The following is a 19,354-nucleotide window of genomic DNA, read 5'->3' as shown; positions in this document are numbered from 1 at the left end:
CTATTCAGCTTTGTACGTTGGGGTGGGGGAAGGCGCAGTTTTAACTGGTTATCACAACCGTTGCCTGTTAGGTACATTTAAGTTGGAGCCAGGAATGGATCCCATACAGATGCAAAACCTCTCCCAAGTCACTAGGCCTGCACTGGGCCAAAGTAAACAGAACCATTGCAATGCATAGTAAATGTATAGTAAACAGAGTCTTTAAGTTTTGGCGGGAGGGAAGGAAAGCAAAGAAAGGAAAGAAAACTGTGAAAAAGTCCCAAGCTAAATTACAGTTATTAAATTGAATTATACCAGAGGTCCATATCTCAAAATAGAAGATTTAGTGCCACCCTTACAATCCCCCCATGTCATCAGCCTGTATATTCCAGTTATTCCAGCACTTGGGATACATTAGTGAACAACATCAGTGAGCATTGGTGCTCTCTTGCCTTTTCTGTATGAGTTGTATTTCAGAATAACCAAATATTCCTAGTTGGTAAGGGAAAGTTCTGTACAACAGACTTCCTGTAAATAAATGTGGAAGGAATAATACAATTAGAAACTCAGTATTTTGCCTTTCAGCTAATAAATGTGGAAGGAATGATAAAATTAGAAACTCAGTATTTTGCAATCTCTAGTGAAATTATTGATCCAGTCAATAATCATCAATGGATAAAAGCATGAGATGAAATGCTGAAAGGAAACTTTCCCATGGAGGAATCAGGCTGAAGCCACCTGAACCACTGATTAATCTTCACATTGCTAAAGGCAACATGACAGCATAGGGTTCCAGATGCGAGTGATACAGTGTGATGCTCTGAGCACCAACCTCAAAAAAAGTTGAACCTGAATTTAACCAGGCCTCAAGAACTAACTTGCATTTACAGGAAATATAGACGATAGAAGGATAAGTTAAATGTCATCACAGGAGCAAGAGACAAATCCAGAATGTAGGACATTCTACAGAAATGGAGGGAGGAGCGCTCAGCACAGGGACAAAGACAGTTGTCCCTCCAGTACTTGCCCTGAAGCCACACAACTCATTCTCTCCCTGTATGTCTCTGGAGCATTCTGAGTCACCGTCCCTTCTCCAGAGCCCAGGGTGTTGTGCTCTTTACAAACTGAAAGAAAGACCCTCCACCAGCAAAAAGATTACGAATCACTTTATCACAATACTCATTTTATTGCAGTGGTCTGGAACCGAAACTACAATATCTGTGAGACCATATGCTGAAGGTGGCAGCATCACAATATGGATTTCCTTGCCATCCTGTGTAACTTCTTGAAAGGAAGCCACACAAGAGACAGCTACCCTATTACAAAGAACTATATTGACTGTCACATGAAAAAATAAATAATTTTTACTTTGTTTTAAGCCACTCAAAACAAGAGAGCATTTAGCCTGTTGGTTTCATGAAAGTTTGAGGTTTATCAGAAAATAATTCTAGAAGGGGACAAAAAATTGTGGGCATAAACAGTAAAGTAATTATGACAGACAATGAAATTTAAGTTGGATAAGAACAGGTGGTATTGATAGATAGTTAGAAAGTGATAATATCAATATATTTTCGACGTTGATGGGTAAAAGGATTGTGAGGGTATTTGAACAGTGAGAATAGGAGTATGGAATGCTGTTTTAAAGTATATGGTATCAGGAGTTGGGATGTTCATTTGATTCTGATCTCAAGATCTAGGATGTGATCATAAAAGTGAATGACTGAGGAGATACAAAGGAAAAATAAAATCACCAACTAAGAGGAGATCAACAAACTGAGAAGCCAAAGATTTGTGGAGAACCATTTGAAAGACATTTAATTCATCCATTCCAACATTTAAAATATTCTAATTTTATTAGTTGATGAAGCCAGAATAGCAGAAAACTCGTATGGGAACTCTCTGAACACTTTTCTCTTTACATTTTACAGAGTCACTTTTGGTGAGGCAAAGGGAGTGTTTCATGTAATAAAAACATGGGCATTGGTGTCAGACTGTCCAGCTTCTGACACTTACTAGCTGAGTGGCACTTGGCAATTGGCTTATTCTTGAAACCTTTTTTTTTTTTCTGATGTAAAAGGAATTTTGATGATTAATTAAAGACTGATTTTGAAAAAAAATGAGAATTTTGTAACTTGCTTTTTGACATGTAACCATGTATTTTGAAAATCTTTCCATGTCAGTATGTGTGTGTACATATATTATAAGTAATATATATTTTTTATAAAATATATTTTTTCCCAATAGCTTCTGATATTCAAAAATTTAAGTGTACCATCATTTCTTTAACCATTTCTGTATCAATGGATGGGGAACCCAGCTGCATATCTTCCTTTTTTTTTTCAGCCAACAACGAATATAGTGAGTTCCATGAGGTCAGAGCCCTGTCTCTCTTATTCATGCCTGTGACCCTACTGTCTAGCCCAGTGTCTGACATAGTTAGCATTCAATTAATACCAGTTAGCTGAATCAAAGAATGCTGCCAAAAAAGGCCTTGTGTATGCTTCTCCCACTTCTTGTGTTTCTGAAAGAAACATTTCTAGATACAATTGCTATATTAAAGACTATGTTCATATTTTTAAAAGGTCATGGAGAACTTTTCATAGTTTTGTTGAGTATAATTGACATATTTTACACATTTAAAGTATACACTTTAATACACTTTGACATATGTATATACCGCACTTGTGAAAACATCACTGCTATGAAGATAATGGAACGTATCATCACCCCAAAAAGTTTTCTCATGCACCTTTGTAACCCCTTCTTCCCACACTTCTTTATTCCCATATCCCATTCCCTGGGAGCCACTGATCCACTACAGATTTATTAGCATTTTCCAGAATTTTATATAAAAGCTGTGAATATTTTTAATTTTAATGACTATTGTTAAATTCTCCTCCACTATGGCTATGTCTGTATACATTGAGAGTGCCTATTTCTCACAACTTTATCAACCTTTAAAATTTATTTCTATCCCAAACTGACAGTAAAAAAATAAATTTACATTGTTTTAATTTGAATATCTTTATTTGTGAGCGGAGATTGAACATCTTATGTTTATTGGCCATTCGTATTCTTCTTAAGAATTGCATGTTCGTTTCCTTTGTCCATTTGCCTAATGGCTCGCTTATTATTATTCTTCCTGGAGATAGAAAGTGCACAAATTCTAAGGGTATGACTTGATAAATTTGATTTGTCTATACTCCCATGTGACGACCACCCAGACTAAATATAAAATGTCCCAATTCTCCAGAAAGCTCCCTCATACTCCTTTCAGTCAATCAAAGGTAACCTCTTTTCTGACTTTTCTTATTATTTTTAACTGTTCCCAAACTTTAATTAAATAGACTCATACAATATATGCTCTTTTTTTCCTGGCTTATTTTGATCAATATTATGTCTGTGCAATTCATCCATAGTGTTATATGCAATAGCTGTTTGTTCCTTCTGATTGCTATATATGTAGTCCATTGTAAGTATGCAGCATATTTATTTACCTTTCATTTCCAGTTTGGGCTATTATTAAAAAGAGTGCTATAGACTCTTGTTTTGGTGGAAATAAGTACACATTTCTGTTGGGAGTAGAAGTGCTGCATCATAGGGCATAAGTCATTTAGCTGTTTGGCTTTAGTGGATATAGTCAGTCTTCCAAAGTGGTTGTATCAATTCTCATTGCTACCAACAATATTTGAAAAGTGCAAAAAAAAAAAAAAAAAAAAAAGTCTTCACTGCAAATCTCAGGAGGGAAAAATGGTCTTTTCAAGTGGTGATGGATCAACTGGATATCCACATGAAAGAAAAAGAAAAGAAACTTGACCTGTATTTCACACCATATACAAAAATTAGAGATGAATCTTAGATCTAATAGCGAAAGATTAAAGCAGTAAAGGAGAAAATGTTCACAACCTGAGTAAACAAAGCTTTCTTAAATAGAACACAGAAATTACCAACCATAGAATAAGGACCAATAAATAGGGCCTTACTAAAATTAAAAACTTTTATTCATTAAGAGAGTAAAAGGCAAGCCACAGACTGGGAGAAGATATATAAAATAATATCTCCAACAAGGAACTTGTATTCAAAATATATAAAGAACTCCGACAAATCAGGGAGAGAGAGGGAGAGGAGAGAGAGACTTGAGTAAGCGATTCACAAAAGAGAATATCCAAATGGTCAGTAAGTATTATATATGTAAAGTTTTTCAACATTATTGGCCATTAGGGAAATAACAATTTAAACCACAATCCAGTACCGCTACACCCCTACCAGAGTGACTAAAATTAAAAAAGGACTGATAATACCAAACGGTGGTGAGGATGCAGAGCACTGTTAATACTTTAATAAATATTCTTTCTGGGTTTTGTCTCTTTCTCTCAACAAACACACTTTCCAACAAGGTGGAATCATATGTACCTATTAATTTGTTACCTGCTTTATTCATTAAACATGTATCATATTAACAGTTTCCCACAATTAAATATTTTTCTGCATCATTATTTGAAATTATATATAATATTTTAAGCTATGGATATACTATACTTTATCAATCTACTTTCGTATCGAATTTTATGCTATTTGAACAAAGTTATGATCCATATACAGCAGTACATCTCTGCACTTATCCATGGTTATTTCTTTAAAATAAGTTCCTAGAAAGGGATATAAAATTTCAGATTCCTCCAGACAGATTATCTGAATTTTACTCCCACCAACACTCAAAGAAGGCTTGCTTCTCTGCACCCTTGCTAACACTGGCTATTTTTAAAAACAAATCTTAATCAATTAGGAAGGCAAAAAATGAAACAGGGAGCTTTTCATCTCACATCTGGCTTTTTTTTGTATTTGGGCTCGAGTATTTTTTCGGTGCTGTGAAGCCCTTTGAAGTTATAAGAGGTCATTTATGTTCTTCATGTAATTGTTCTTCCCCCCAGCTTTGGGCTAATGGGCTGTGGCCCCTCAGTAATTAGATGCAAAAATTACACCGCTAGGAGTGGCAGTTCCTCTCTGCCAATGGGAGCCTGAGGTCAAGGGACAGGTAAAATAGGAAGAAGTTTCTGGGTGCCCTTCAAGAAACATCTGTTGAACCAGACACTGCAAAGCACTGGTCCAACATGAGCATAACAAGACAGGTGTGGTCCCTGCTCGCATTTAGCTCATGGATGAAGGTGATCAAAAGGCACAAACTTCCAGTTGTAAGATAAATAAGTCCAGGGGATGAAACGTACAACATGACTATACTTAACAGTGCTATATAGTGGTATACTCGAAAGTTAAAAGAGAATAGATCCTAAGAGCTCTCATCACAAGAAAAAAAACAAACATTTTTACTTTTCATATATATTTTTTTGTATCTGTATGTGATGATGGATGTTAACTAAATTTATTGTGGTAATCATCACACATTATATGTAAATCAAATAAAAAATATTTATTGAGCACCTACTATGGGTCAAGCATTATTTTAGGCCCTGAGGATATAAAACAGACAAAATCCCCATCCCCATCGAGTTGATCTTCTGGTGGGGGAAGACTACAAATAAAATAAAATACGAAGTACAAAATATACTATGTTAGACAGTGGTAAGTACTTTAGATAAAAACAAAGCAGGAAAGGGAGGTTAGAAGCATGGATGTATGTGTGTGTAATTTTATTTACTTATAGTTTCAGGTGTACAAAACAACTAGCGATTAGACATTTATATACCTCACAAAGTAATCATCCCAATAAGTCCATTAATGTGTAATTTTAAATAGGATGGTCAGGGAAGGCCCAACTGAGAAGGTGACGTTTAAGCCAAGACCTGAAAAAGGTACGGAAGTGAACCATATGGATATCTGGATGGTTCTATCATTCACAAAAAATGGGACAGATTCTCCACTTAAAAGGTTTCTATAATCTGTGGTAGCTGGGAGACAAATATAAAATTGTGGGAATGTATGTGACAACATTCTATAAGCTACAGGGTCTATAAATATAAGATGTTTTCAGTAAATTACACATAAAACAATTAAGATAATATCTTAGCATAATAAATGTAAAATGACAAACTACATAGTATGATTAGGGAATATGATAGTGTTAAATTCAGCGGCTAATTGTTCCGGTCTACAAGGTATCACAAAAACTGTAGTTAGTTTTTTCTTTTGTTTTGTTTTGTTTTTTTCACTCTTAAGAGGGAAAGAGTTGCTTCCAACATATGGGATAACCCTTGAGACTTATGCTTGGGAGTCCACTTATGTGCGTGTCTGTGTGTGTGTGCGTGTTTTGTGGTAAGGTAGGGTATAATCAGTATTGGTGGGTATAAGAATTATTTGCTTTGGGAAGCCAGATGACGTTGCAGGAAAATCATTTGCAAACCCATTAGTTATTTGCATGTTGCTGGGGCCAAAAGGTCCCAGAACTAAGTTTTCTTTTTCTGACTTTATTTCACTGTCCCACGAGGTGTAGAACCTGCCAAACAAAAGACGTTATTAGCCTTTAAAAAAGAATAAACTGTTGCACTGTTTGCATTCCACCTAAATCGTGGTCTTTCGCACCCTAACCTGGGCTGTTCAGAATTGTTTTGTTTGTTTTTTTTCTGGGAAAAGCAGTTTAGGGCTGGGACGTCAGTTTCTTAACAGAACCCCTATAAGCTTCGTGGCGCTGCAGGGATTTTTGCAAGGTTGTGCGTTCACACAGCGGATCATCCCGCTAGAAAGCACTCCGCTAATTCAGAAAGCTTGCAATACATTCACATTCCACATCTCAGCAAAGGAAAAAGGCCTGGATCCTGTAGCTCATCTGCTGGGGCAGAAAGGAGAGTATGTCATGTGGCCGAACACCAAGGCATTCGACCCAACCATTCATTTACCCAGTATTTTATTATGCGCAGAGTCAGTGCCAAGCAGGGGTCCTCGCCCACCAGGCCATCCAGAGTTCCTGCTGGGTGCGGTACGCAGAGCCGAGAACTTCAGATTCCCAGGCCGTGGTGTTTCCACCCTTCCCTCCAGGAAAGCTCAGAGACAAAGAGATGAGCCCCAGCAGCTCCCCGGGTTCCCCCGCAGCCCCGGGGGGCTACCGCGCGGCTGCGTCTCTACTCCCCAGCCCGAGGGGGCGCTGCAGCGCCGGGAGCTCGGCCCGCCCCTGCGCCGCGCTCCGCTCGGATCGGCGCTGCGGGCGGCACCGCGGTGGTACGTTCCCCTTCACCGCCCTACCCCTCCTCCTAGGCCCTCCCCGCCGGTGGTAGGTGCCGGAAGTGCCGCCATTTTGGGGTGTTCTGTTCTGGCGGCAGCGGCAGCGGCGGCGGGACGCGGAGGCTCCCCCGGGATTCGGCCTCAGCAGCGAGGCGGCGGCGGCTGCGGAGGCGCAGGCAGCAGCTGAGGTAGCGGCGGGCTCAGGTGCAGCCGCTGGTGAGTGCGGCGGCCGCGGGATAACGGGCCACGGGTGGGAGGGAGGGAGCGAGGGAGGGAAAGGAGGCAGGAGGGAGGCGCCGCGGGGCGGGTCCGGTCCGGGCGGCCGTGGGGCACAGGGCCGTCCGGGCGCGGCCGCTCTTCGTTCCCCGCGCCCTGGAGGCAGGTCAGCTGTCTCCTTCAGCGTGTCGGGGTGCTCCGCTCCCCGGGTCCCGCAGCTCTTGCCCGGCGCGTGCCCCCGCGGCCAGGGAGACCCGCCCTCCTCGTGGCCTCGCTCCCTCTCTCTGCGCCCTTTGCGTTCACCTCCGGGCCCAGAAGCCTTCGTTCCCTGCCCAGGGGTAGGTCCGTCCTCTCTTTTTCCGGCCGCCTTGCCAGACCCAGGCTGCTTGCCCGAGACACCCCTTCCCTGCTCCTGTCGCCCCACGTGTTCTTGGAGCTCACTGCTGGGGGGCCCCAGGCTCCCCCGCCTCTGGAGGGCAGCGCTTCTCCTCGGGAGCCTTCCGAGCCCCTTTTCCTCGCCCCAGATCCGCAAGGGCCTTGGCTCGCCCTCCCCCCACATCAGGTGTTCACCCAGTCACGGCCTACTGGAAGCAGGGCTGGGATCTCGCACCCGGGAGCGCGGAGCGCCGCGAAAGCCTTTCTGCTGGGCACCTGGTTTTGAATCGAAAGCCATTGGTGTCTTGGTTGTCCTCGGGGCAGGATGTTTTTTAATTCTCTAAGACTATTGCTCAAGCTTTAAGGAGCTTCTCGTTGGATTAGGCTCGTCCTTATAGTTGAGAAGAAGGTGGCGAGATTTTGTTCGGGGACTTTTCAGCAAAATGGAATCTTTTTTTGCCAGCGGAGTTAATGCTGTACTTTTATGACCCTCGAGTAACAAGGCTGTATAACAGTTTTAAATAGCGTGCAGTGCTGTAATGTCTGCAGTGTAAGAGGTTACAGATACCCAATGAATTCCTTACAGGAACTTCACCTTTTAAAGGCTTTTTAATGTCTTTGAGTCTCTGTGGGTTGGAGAGGCTTTTATTGCACCCTTTCACCTTTCCAACAAGTGTGGGGTTGGCTCTCTTCAAGTGTAGCATCTGGAGTGCTATGCAAGTTTCAGTCTCCTGGAATTCTTGGTGAGGAAGAAGGTGTCTCCACTTACAATCATCCAGGGCTCTTTCTGTTTGAACACTGATAAGTCCACTTGGAAAATCATGGAGTTACCATTGCATGCATAAACTACTGCTTCAGTGCCCCCACACTCCCCCATGCCAGTTTCAATATTCTTCTAGCTTTATGCTACGTAGTTCTGATCATGAGTTAGCCAAGATTGAATCTGGAGCTTTCAGCTGTTGCTTTAACCTGGAAGTTTATGGTTCCCCCAGTGGTTCCTTCCTCTTGACACCTGTTTCCATTAAGAATAAGTCTTGTCCCAGAGCATAGGCCACAACTTTTCTCCATCCATTCATTCTTCCTCATAGGGTTTTCTTTTCCTAGATACTGTCACCTAGATAGTGTCTGGACTTAAAATCCATTAGCAGGTGGGGCTGTTAGAGATAGAATGTTTTTTCCAACCCCATCCCTTTTCAGATGAGGAAATTGAGGCCTCCAGAGGTGAAGTGACTTCTGCCCAAGGTTACATAGCAAGTGTTCTTAAAACAGTCTCATCACAGATTTTTTTAAAAACAGTACCATGAGCAAATTGCCCTTTAAGATGTGATGGACTGGAAAGGTCCCCGAACTTGGAGTTAGAAGGCCTGGATTGTAATCCTTGCTCTGTCAGTTGTTAGCTATATAATTGTGAACAAGTCACTGTTCTGACCCTCAGTTTCTGCTCATCTGCAAAATGGAGGAAATAGTGTCTACCTCACATGCTGCTAATTTAACTTTAGTGCTATAGCACATGAAAGTGCCTGTGGTATAAGAGGCAGACAGGGAAATTTTGAGCCAGATGATTTATTTTTATAAAGACTTGCATTTATTTTTCTTGTTAAGTTATAGATTTATTATAAAAAATAGGTAAACCCAAAAGGAAGAAACTCACCCTTACTCCCACCAGTCAGAGGTGATTATTAGTATTATTAATATTTAGTCTTTATCTTATCCTTTTTATATGCTATAGAAATATTTATTTTACCAAAAGGGAACCCCCTAGCAATGGTTTTGTGACGTGTTTTTAAGATTTAATAATAGGTGATAGGCATGGTTTTTAACAACCACACTTTAAATGATGCTCTGTGTTAACAGCCCCAGCACATGTGAGGTAGGCCAGTGGCTATCCCAGCACAGGAGCAGAGAAGTTGCTCTTTTAAACATGCTAGACTGGAAGAGGAGGAGAGGAAGGGCAGAGACCTAACAGCGACTGTATGTCTACTGTATGGTGGTTGTTGTTTTTTTGTTTGTTTGTTTTTAAATAAAGATTCAGGCTTTGCTCCTAAATGTAGAGTGAGTCCTGAATTCGGTGCCCCTTCCTGTGACTGCCACTGTAGCTTCTTTAGCTTAATTTTGCCGTGAGGCTGGACCTAATAAGGAAGTGGGAGGTTAGACGGTGGTGGTGTGCCTTGGAAAGGGAAAGAGAAGAGCTGTCACCTGGAGGCCAGGGTGAAGTTGGAGGAAGTAGGAGCATGAGACTCCTTTCTGCTCTAGGATACTCCCAACAAATTGCTCTTTTTTCTGCCTTATTTGTTGTTCTTCCTGTAGCTTTATTGAGATATAATTAACATAACATACAACTTAGTGGTTTTTGATATATTACATTATTAATTTTTTAAAATTGTGAAATATATATACAAAATTTGCCATTTTAACCATTTTTTATATTGTCATTTTTGATGTGGTAAAACACGTAACAAAAAATTTGTCATCTTAGCTAATTTTGAATATATGGTTTTGTGGCATTAAATACATTAATGTTGTTGGGAAACAGATCTATAGAATTTTCGTCTTGCAAATCTGAAAGTTTATACCCATTAAACAACTCCTCTTTTCTCCCTCTGCCCAGCATTCTCCTTTGTATTTCTAAGAATTTGACTACTTTTAGATACCTCATGTAAGTCATACATATAATATTTGTCTTTTTGTGACTAGCGTATTTCACTTAGTGTAATGTTAAGATTCATCCACTTTGTAGCATGTGACAGGATTTCCTTTTAATGGCTAAATAACAATTCTATTTTATATATAGACTATATTTTGTTCATTCATCTGTTGGTGGCCTGAGTTGTTTCCACCTTTTGGCCACTGTAATTAATGCTGCTGTGAACGTGGGTATCCAAATATCTCTTTGAGTACTGCTTTCAATTCTTTTGGATAAATGCCCAGAGATGGGATTGCTCGATCTTTTGGTATTTATTTATTAAAAAATTTTTATTTCTTTATTGGGGGACAGTGTGTTCCTCCAGGGCCCATTATTAGCTCCAAGTTGTTGTCCTTCAATGTAGTTGTGGAGGGTGCAGCTCAGCTCCAAGTCCAGTAGCAGTTGGAGGGGGCACAGCCCACCATCTCATATGTGAATCAAACCGGCCACCTTGTTGTTAAGAGTTCGCTCTCTAACCAACTGAGCCATCCGGCCGCCCCCTCCAGAAGCTCAGCAGCAGCTTGTTGTCTTCAGTCTCATTGTGGAGGGCACAGCTCACCACCACATGTGGGAATCGAACAGGCAACCCTGTTGTTTAGAGCTGGCGCTTTAACCATCCGGCTGCCCCTATATTTTTTTTTTTTTTTGAGGAACCTCCATACTGCTTTCCATAGTGGTTGCGCAATATTTAAATCCCACCAACAACGTAAGGGCACCAATATTTCCATATTCTCACCAACATTTGTTTTGTTTTGTTTTTTTTTTTAATTTTTAAAGAAATAGTAGTCATTTTAATGGATGTGAGGTGATACCTCATTTGTGGTTTTGATTTGCATTTCTCTGATTACTGATGAACATCTTTTCATATGCTTGTTGGCCAATATCATCATTGTAGAACTGTCTATCAAGTCCTTTGCCCATTTTTTAATACATTATTTGATTTTTTGTTGTTTCAGTTTTTTTATGTATTGTGAATATTAACCACTTATCAAATAAATGATTTGCAAATACTTTCTCTCATTCCGTACATTGACTTTTCACTTTGTTGATTATAGCCTTTAAAAACTTAATAGTTTTAAAGTTTAATGTAGTTTCATTTGTTTTTTGTTTTGGTGCCTGTGCTTTTGGTCTTATATCCAAGAAATCATTGCTGAGTCCAAAACCATGAAGCTTTTCCTCTACATTTTCTTGTAGGGGATTCATATTTTTAGGTTTATAGATCATTTTAACCATTTTTAAGGGTACAATTCAGTGGCATTAAGTATATTCACAGTGTTGTACAATCACCATCTTTCCCCAAAATATTTTCTCCCCCCCAAGCAGAAACGTTTAACCATTAAGCAGTAACTCCCCGTTCTCCCTTCCTCCTAACCCCTAGTAACCCGCTAGTCTACTTTTTGTATGAATTTGCCTGTTCTAGGTATTTCATGTAACTGGAATCGTACAATATTTGTCCTTTTATGTCTGGCTTATTTCACTTAGCACAGAGTTTTTAAGGTCCAGGTATTCCATATTGTGTACAGATAAGTTTAAAAACCTGACATTTAATGGCCTAGTTTGATTAATACTTTCAGGATAAAAGCATGTTGAAGGTAGTCATGGGTCTCTCAGTTTGTTTCAGTAGGAACCAAGCGGTTTAGAGTAATCTTATGCATGAAAGTCTTTATTAAGATGAGCTTCTATTTATTTTTTAGAGGTTCATAACTGATTTTGATCTGCCTGATTATCTACTTCTCTTTTTGCTTTTTGGACCTTGCCTCCCACTCCGTTTTCCTCCTCTCCAGTAATAAAGGGAATGTAATATTAATCCTTGGGGCCTGGGCTGAACTGGAAGTTTTATTTAGTCAACCCTATTGTCCCATGAGGTATTACACCCTCACAGTACTTAACACATGAGGTGTTATTTTAGTGTTAGGGAGGACATATATGAACCAGTCTTTTGTTCAAAACTATTCTTTGATTCTTGATTATTTTATTTTTGATAATAGTAGAAATTGAATGTATCATGGAAGTTCAAGTATTTCAGAAATATAATTTGAACCAAGAATTAACTTTCAGTGTAGCCTTCCAAGTAGAACTTTCTAACACATTCCAAAGTTGATTGATAATAGAATCCTGTGTTTACCTGCACACTCCTTCCTAGAGGTGTGCTATGGGACACTAAAATGGTCAAAAGGCAAGTATAATAGAAACAAGAGATTAAAAACAAACCTGGAGAAGTAGTCTTTCCTGTAATTCAGAGTTGATTGTTTGATTTTCAAGTCCTTAAAAATGAAAACCTGTGGTTTGAAAGAATGATGTGACTTGAATGGGGTTTATAAGCATACGGTGGGGCGGGGGGGACAGGGATGACAGCTTCAGCCAGTGGGCTTGAAAATTGGTACCATCACTGTGTGACTTGAACATTTCTGGGCCTGTTTTCTCATCTTTAAAATAGAGATACCAACCTGGACTGGTGACAATTAATTGAGATAACTTATGCTGGGCACTGAACAGTGCCTGGTATAGTGTTGATAACGCTATTTCTTTTTTTCATCTGTAAAAAATGGGCATACTACTTATCACGTGGGTCCGTGATGCAGTTCAACCAAGTGAAATGACACAGTTAAAATGCCCAGCAGTGCCACGCATAGGCAGTAGGTACTAAGCAGTTTTCCTTTTGTTTCTCCCTGTGGGTATATTTTACTTTGCATTTTCCTTTGTTGTAGTTTAAGGGATAAAATTGTTTTCCTAATGTCCAAATGTTTTGCTACACAAGACATCTTTCCCCATAGAACGTTTGAGCTCATTTTTCCCTGTGGAATCCTTGGGTAATGTGGTTTCCTAGATTCATCTTTACAGTCTACTTCACCTGAGAGTCTGTTGATAGAAAACTGAAAAATACAGATGAGTATATTATTGGATTTGTAATAGGGACGCCTGGGTCTCTTCCCAAGTAGGTAACGAGTTTTAGGCATGGAGGGAAGATGGGAGGATTCTAATGTTTAGAGTTGTAATGTAGAGGAAAGAGTTAATTAATTGTAGCTATTTGCTTTGTAAACTATATTGTATCAAGAACCCTTATCTGAGGTTTGTCATTTGCTAAAAACAGTTTTCTTTTTTTTTTTTTAAATTAAATTTATTGCGGTGACAATTGTCAGTAAAATTACATAGATTTCAGGTGTACAATTCTGCATCACATCATCTATAAATCCCATTGTGTGTTCTTCACCCAGATTCAGTTCTCCTTCCATCACCATATATTCGATCCCCCCCATCCTTATATCCCACCCCCCACCCCCCACCTAAAAACAGTTTTCTTGATGAGATCTTTGTAATTGTAACTTTATCCTTGTCATGGAATTGGCTGTTAGAATCTCCTTAAAATAGGAGTTTCCTTAAAGAATAGCAGAATTGCTCTATAGTTATTTTTTAATCTCTGTTCTGCTGTGGAGGCCATGAGCATATGTTTATTTTAAACTTCTTTGAGTTCTAGATGTGTAAAATTTTCCACGACTGCTTTATATCCATCATAAACTCCATATTGACTTAATGTACTCTTTCTTTAATTCTCCTAAACACTTTGTCTCACAGGCTAGAAGGATAAATACCAAATTTCTCTGAGCATTGGGACATGGGTAATTTCTTTTTCATACTTACTATTGTTTTTAAATTTTTATACAGAGAACATGAATTTCATAAACATGAAAAGTTACATTAAAATTAGACTTTTTTCTCAAGGGATGAGAAAGGGGAAGAGACTGTGAATACAAGATATTTCAGCATCTTAAGTGATTTAAAGCATTTTAACTCTCAGATCTTTGTCAAGTTCTGATGTGACACTCAATCAGCTGACCTTTTCCCCAGTTTACAGGAAATGGACTCATTTTCAGAACAGCTTTTGGATTGTAACACTTTGCTTTTTTCTTTTCCTCTACTTAGAAAATATGGCCGCAAGTATAAAGAGGAATGGTGAGTTTAGAGGCTGCATCTCATGTAATTGATTTTAATGTGCCACTTTGGGATGTGTTCATAGGTACGGAGTGTGACTTTAGAAAGAACTGTTCGCTAACTTTCTGACCTCCATGGACTACTGCCAGCTCTTTTTTTTACAGCTATGTTCCGCTTTGAAAACATGGAGTTGAATATCAGTATCCCCATACTGAAACTCCGTTGAAACTTTGCTTTTGAATTGGAAAATGTCTTTAGTTTGGGGATTCTACAAAATGAAGGTTTTTGGTTCCAAAGCTATTTAGTTTTATAGTGTTACACTTTTTATTTTAGAAGACCAGTAGTTCCCATTTACATAACATTGCTACCCTTCAGCAAGAAGAATCCCTCAATTAGAAACTGTCACCACTTTCTCATTGTTCTTTTATCTTTTTGTTTCCTGTGAGATTGAAGCAAGCTCTTGTAGAGAGTGTGGGGATGTGTGACATTTTGGTGATAATGTGGGGTAACTAATAGTCTACTGTGCATAGACTGTCTTTAACCCAATATAATTTGGACACCTGTTAAGATTTTGCTAGTTTCTATATAGATTCTAGATTCTTTTTCGTGCTTTTGTGTGGGAAACGGTCCTCTTTTCTGCTGGTCCCCTCCCTCCACACTAACATCTCAGAGCTTGGTTAGTGTTTCTCTCCTGCCTGAATTCTGTCTGCATGATGCGGCCAACTTACCAGACTAGGTGGTGTGAGATAGTCCCCGAGAGAAACACCTGTGTTGTCTGTCCTACTGGCTGCCTGCTTGATTCAGAATGCTGTCTGAGCAAGAGTCTTAGGCGTCCAGGGAGTGAGAGGAAGTCAGGCTGGAGGCGACAGGCAACTTGAAAATGGGTAAGTGACATTCATCAGCGGGCTGGGTATTATCACACATTGAGCAGCGCTGCTCTATGGTTACATAGGCATCTTAAGCCTCATTGAAGGCTTTCAGCAGGATAGTTCACTAGAGGCTGTTTTTGTGCTAAAAGATTATTCCTTAGGTTCATATTTCTTAGATGGCTAGAGCAACAGGAGCAGGCATTGCATGCTGTGTTCCTCAGTGCTTCCTTGCTTATGATTCAATTTCCATTTGTCAGTTAGTGCACAGCTAACCTTTCTCATGAAGCTTTTCTTGTCCATCCATTCCAATACTGTATCATAGGATATTATTTAATGTTTAGTATATATATATATATATATATATATATATTTAATGTTTAGTGTATATATATATATATATATATATAGTGTTTGCCCCAAAATAAGACCTAGCCAGACCATCAGCTCTAACGCATCTTTTGGAGCAAAAATTAATATAACAGGGGCCAGCCCGGTGGCTCAGGCGGTTAGAGCTCCGTGCTCCCAACTCCGAAGGCTGCCGGTTCGATTCCCACATGGGCCAGTGGGCTCTCAACCACAGGTTGCCAGTTCAATTCCTCGAATCCCACAAGGGATGGTGGGCTCTGCCCCCTGCAACTAAGATTGAACACGGCACCTTGAGCTGAGCTGCCGCTGAGATCCCGGATGGCTCAGTTGGTTGGAGTGCGTCCTCTCAACCACAAGGTTGCTGGTTCGACTCCCACAAGGGATGGTGGGCTGTGCCCCCTGCAACTAGCAACGGCAACTGGACCTGGAGCTGAGCTGCGACCTCCAAAACTAAGACTGAAAGGACAACAACTTGAAGCTGAACGGCACCTTCCACAACTAAGATTGAAAGGACAACAACTTGACTTGGAAAAAAGGCCAGCAAGTATACACTGTTCCCCAATAAAGTCCTGTTCCCCTTCCCCAATAAAATCTTTAAAAAAAAATAATTATCCTTAAAAAAAAATTAATATAACAACCGGTCTTATTTTAATATAAGACCGGATATAATATAATATAATATAATATCATACCGGGTCTTGTAATAATTTTTGCTCCAAAAGACACATTAGAGCTGATGATCTGGCTAGGACTTATTTTTGGGGAAACACAGTGTGTGTGTGTGTGTGTATTTCTTTTTTTTTTTTTTTAAGGAGGGCACAGCTCACAGTGGTCGATGCAGGGATTGAACCGGCAACCTTGGTGCTACCAGCACCACGCTCTAACCAACTGAGCTAACCGGCCACCCCAGTTAATGTTATATTTTTCATTTGAGCAAGATTTTAAGCTTTTTGAGGATGGAGACTGCTTTATTGCTTAATGTATTACATATCTTTTGAGGAGGCAGACTGAGCCTGACTCAAAAGATACCAGTATAATTAGTATACCCCAATCATACTCTGACCTAGCCCTTCTTTTAATAGCTTATTGGACCAGGGTGGACTCCTAACCCAAGCAGGGTAAATCAGTTTCTCCTAGGAATTTGAGATTCAGGTCAGATCACCTGAATTTAGAGAACTTGAAACATACAGACTCAGAGGCTGGGGCGCAGCCATGTTCAGGTTCATACATGTGGAAGCAGTGAAGGCCTGTCTGCAGGGAGGGAGAATTAAGTAGATTTATCCAGAAAGATGTATAGATGAGAAATGCAACTTTGGAAAGAGAGAGAGCCGTCCACATGCAGAATAGTACATAAAGGCTTTCCAGCTGTGGCGTGTTGTACTTTCTTTATTTGGGTTCCTTGAGATACTCCAGTATCCTTTCAATTCCATTTTTTTGCTTGTTAATTTGAAGGAGGTTTCTCTTAATTACAACTGGGAGCTTTGCATAAGACGTTTAGTACAGAGCTCTGCCTAACATTCCTTAAATTCATTTGAATTTTACAGTAGTCAGGCCTAGGATCATGGCTCTTTGGAAGGTTGCCCCTTTCCCTCCCAACAGTCTCCCCAAACCCAGGATTAGGCTGCTTGGCTCTTCAGTCTGTAGTGTAGATATACACCTGTGTTGTTGCTTTTGGTGTATAGAGTACTTCTCTTTGGTGCTTTGTCAGATCAAGATTGAAGTTTTGTTTAGTTTTTTACAAGTTTTAATGATTATTTGTTTATAACCAGTTCTTTTTTTTTGTTTATTGGGGGTGACAATGGTTAGTAAAGTTACATAGGTTTCAAGTGTCCAATTCTGTAACACATCATCTATATATCACATTGTGTGTTCGCCATCAGAGTCAGTTCTCCTTCCATCACCTTATTGTAACCAGTTCTTTAGGCATATAGGACAGATAATAAAATACTGTTTCAGATAGAAAACTTAAAGTAAGCCATCGCTTTTAAAGAATTTTTTTGTGAGGCGTATGGATTAAGTCCTTTCTTCTTTTCTAGTTAAGTAACACATTTAGTTTCCTGATTGTTTCCTCTTAAAAAAAAAAAAAAAAGGTTGATGGACTTGAGTGGAACACAATAATGTGGGTTGAACGGCAGTTGAGACTTTAAACAAAGGGTAATGGTGAGTGGCTGTGTGCCCAGTTGATGGAGTCTGTCTGGTTTCTGCCCAGTTAGTAACTTCATGAATGATCTGTAATAGGAGCATCACAGTGGAGTTTTTCTCTTCGAAAAATGTTAATGAGAGAGAGAGGGAAGCTCAGAGAAAGACAGTTTAATGCTTCTAATTTGGTATTTTTTCATCTTGTGATCATTTGGTTTCTGTTAAGTTGAAAGACTTCATTCCAGAGAAATGTAAAATTTCCCTGTAATATTAATGAACAGGCATTAAAAAGAGACAAGAGCCAGCTTTGAAATGTGGATTTGTACACAGCCAGGGAGGAAGGAATGGATTTGCAGGGTAGAAAAAGCTGGAAGACGTTATCTGACGTGGGAGACCAAGTTTCTGTGGATATATACCTGAACAGTGTCGTGCCTTCATCGAGTGTGCGCATAGTATTGAACCGGATTGCTGTGCATACGACTTGTACAGTCCATTGTGATTATTCGTGTCGAGGCCTTGCACAAAGTAGATACTCAATAAATATTTGGTGAATACCTCATGTCTGGTCTAATGGCACTTTAGTTTTATGTTTTGAGACAGTTCAGTACTAAGGATTAGGACTAGGAAGAAAATGTTTAAAATTGAAATTCTATGAATTTATTGTTTGTTCAAATCGTTGCCTTTTGAAGATAATCAAAGTACTTTAAAGCTCCAAGGAGTTTTCTGGGGGCTGGAAAAAGTAAGCAGCTTTCCATTGAAAGACATTAAGTTGGCTAAGATTTGTACTATGAAAGCCTTTGTGTATGTAGCTCTGTGATCTTGAAACCTCATATTGTATATTGCTTGGACGCACTCGGAAGGCTCCTAGACAACCCTTATTCTGGCTCTGTTTTCTGTAGCTCCAGAGAATAAGAAAAGGAGAATTTGATACTCCTGGCAGTCTATGCTCTTTTGCTTTTCTGGGCCAAGACATGCATTTAAAAATAAAATCAAGGGAATTGTAAACCAGTAGTGAAAATGAATAAAGCACCCAGGAGTTTGCCTCCTCGTGTCCCATGGCCTGAGTCTCTCCTTTTTGTCTTTCGATGCGCTGATATTAAACTAACGTGGCAAAACTGTCCTCTGGGCTTGTCCTTCGCACTTCCCCTTTCAAGTTTATGGGGAATAATCACGTAAAGACACCATGTTTATTATATATTTATTGATTTTATCATATGCTGTTCCTGTTTAATAGCCTTTGGATACATTTACAAGTACAATAAAAAAAGCTTGCAAAATTCTTTATTGAACTAATTTGGGTTATAGATTGTGGCGATGGGATTGGGAAACTATTTAAAAAATAACCCTTTTAGACCTGCTCCAGGAAAGCTTACATGAGTAAATAATCAAAACCAAATACAATATTTCTGTGGAATGTCTTGATACCTGTTGCTTACCTTTAACTGATGGTATGCCCTATCTCCTTAGATCGTTTTTTTCTTTAGGCTTGTGAATTTGCAATTTCTGTTTTACTTTTATAATATGGTTATGAATTTGCTTTCCAACACACTTTATCTTAATGGCATTTATATTTCAAATTTTCCATAAGCAATAGTTTGAGATCAAGGAAAAACTTTTATGAGCA

At 39.6% G+C, this 19,354-nt stretch overlaps 1 protein-coding gene and 1 non-coding gene across 34 annotated transcripts in view; one reads left to right on the top strand and one right to left on the bottom strand.

Moving 5' to 3' along the window:
- The first annotated feature begins 7,200 nt into the window (after window positions 1–7,200).
- The window catches only part of CELF1 (CUGBP Elav-like family member 1), a 66,711-nt gene continuing 54,557 nt past the window's right edge, over window positions 7,201–19,354 (top strand). For 12 of the 33 annotated variants that reach the window (XM_074336388.2, XM_088789578.1, XM_074336372.2 and 9 more), the window contains exon 1: window positions 7,224–7,368. The gene's annotated coding sequence lies outside the window, so the exon portion shown is untranslated. Of the gene's footprint in view, window positions 7,369–7,504; window positions 7,707–19,354 lie in introns of those variants that run through there. The other 21 variants (XM_074336373.2, XM_074336381.2, XM_074336389.2 and 18 more) reach the window with 13 other exon arrangements.
- On the bottom strand, window positions 16,421–16,494 carry TRNAT-GGU (transfer RNA threonine (anticodon GGU)). The gene has a single exon. It is a non-coding gene; the product is annotated as a tRNA-Thr (tRNA).

Source organism: Rhinolophus sinicus, chromosome 14, assembly GCF_057876585.1.
Source record: "Rhinolophus sinicus isolate RSI-liver-muscle chromosome 14, RSI-T2T, whole genome shotgun sequence".
Taxonomy (NCBI): Eukaryota; Metazoa; Chordata; class Mammalia; order Chiroptera; family Rhinolophidae; genus Rhinolophus; species Rhinolophus sinicus.
The sequence above is the reverse complement of the archived record's forward strand: the minus strand, read 5'-3'. Positions and strand labels throughout refer to the sequence as shown.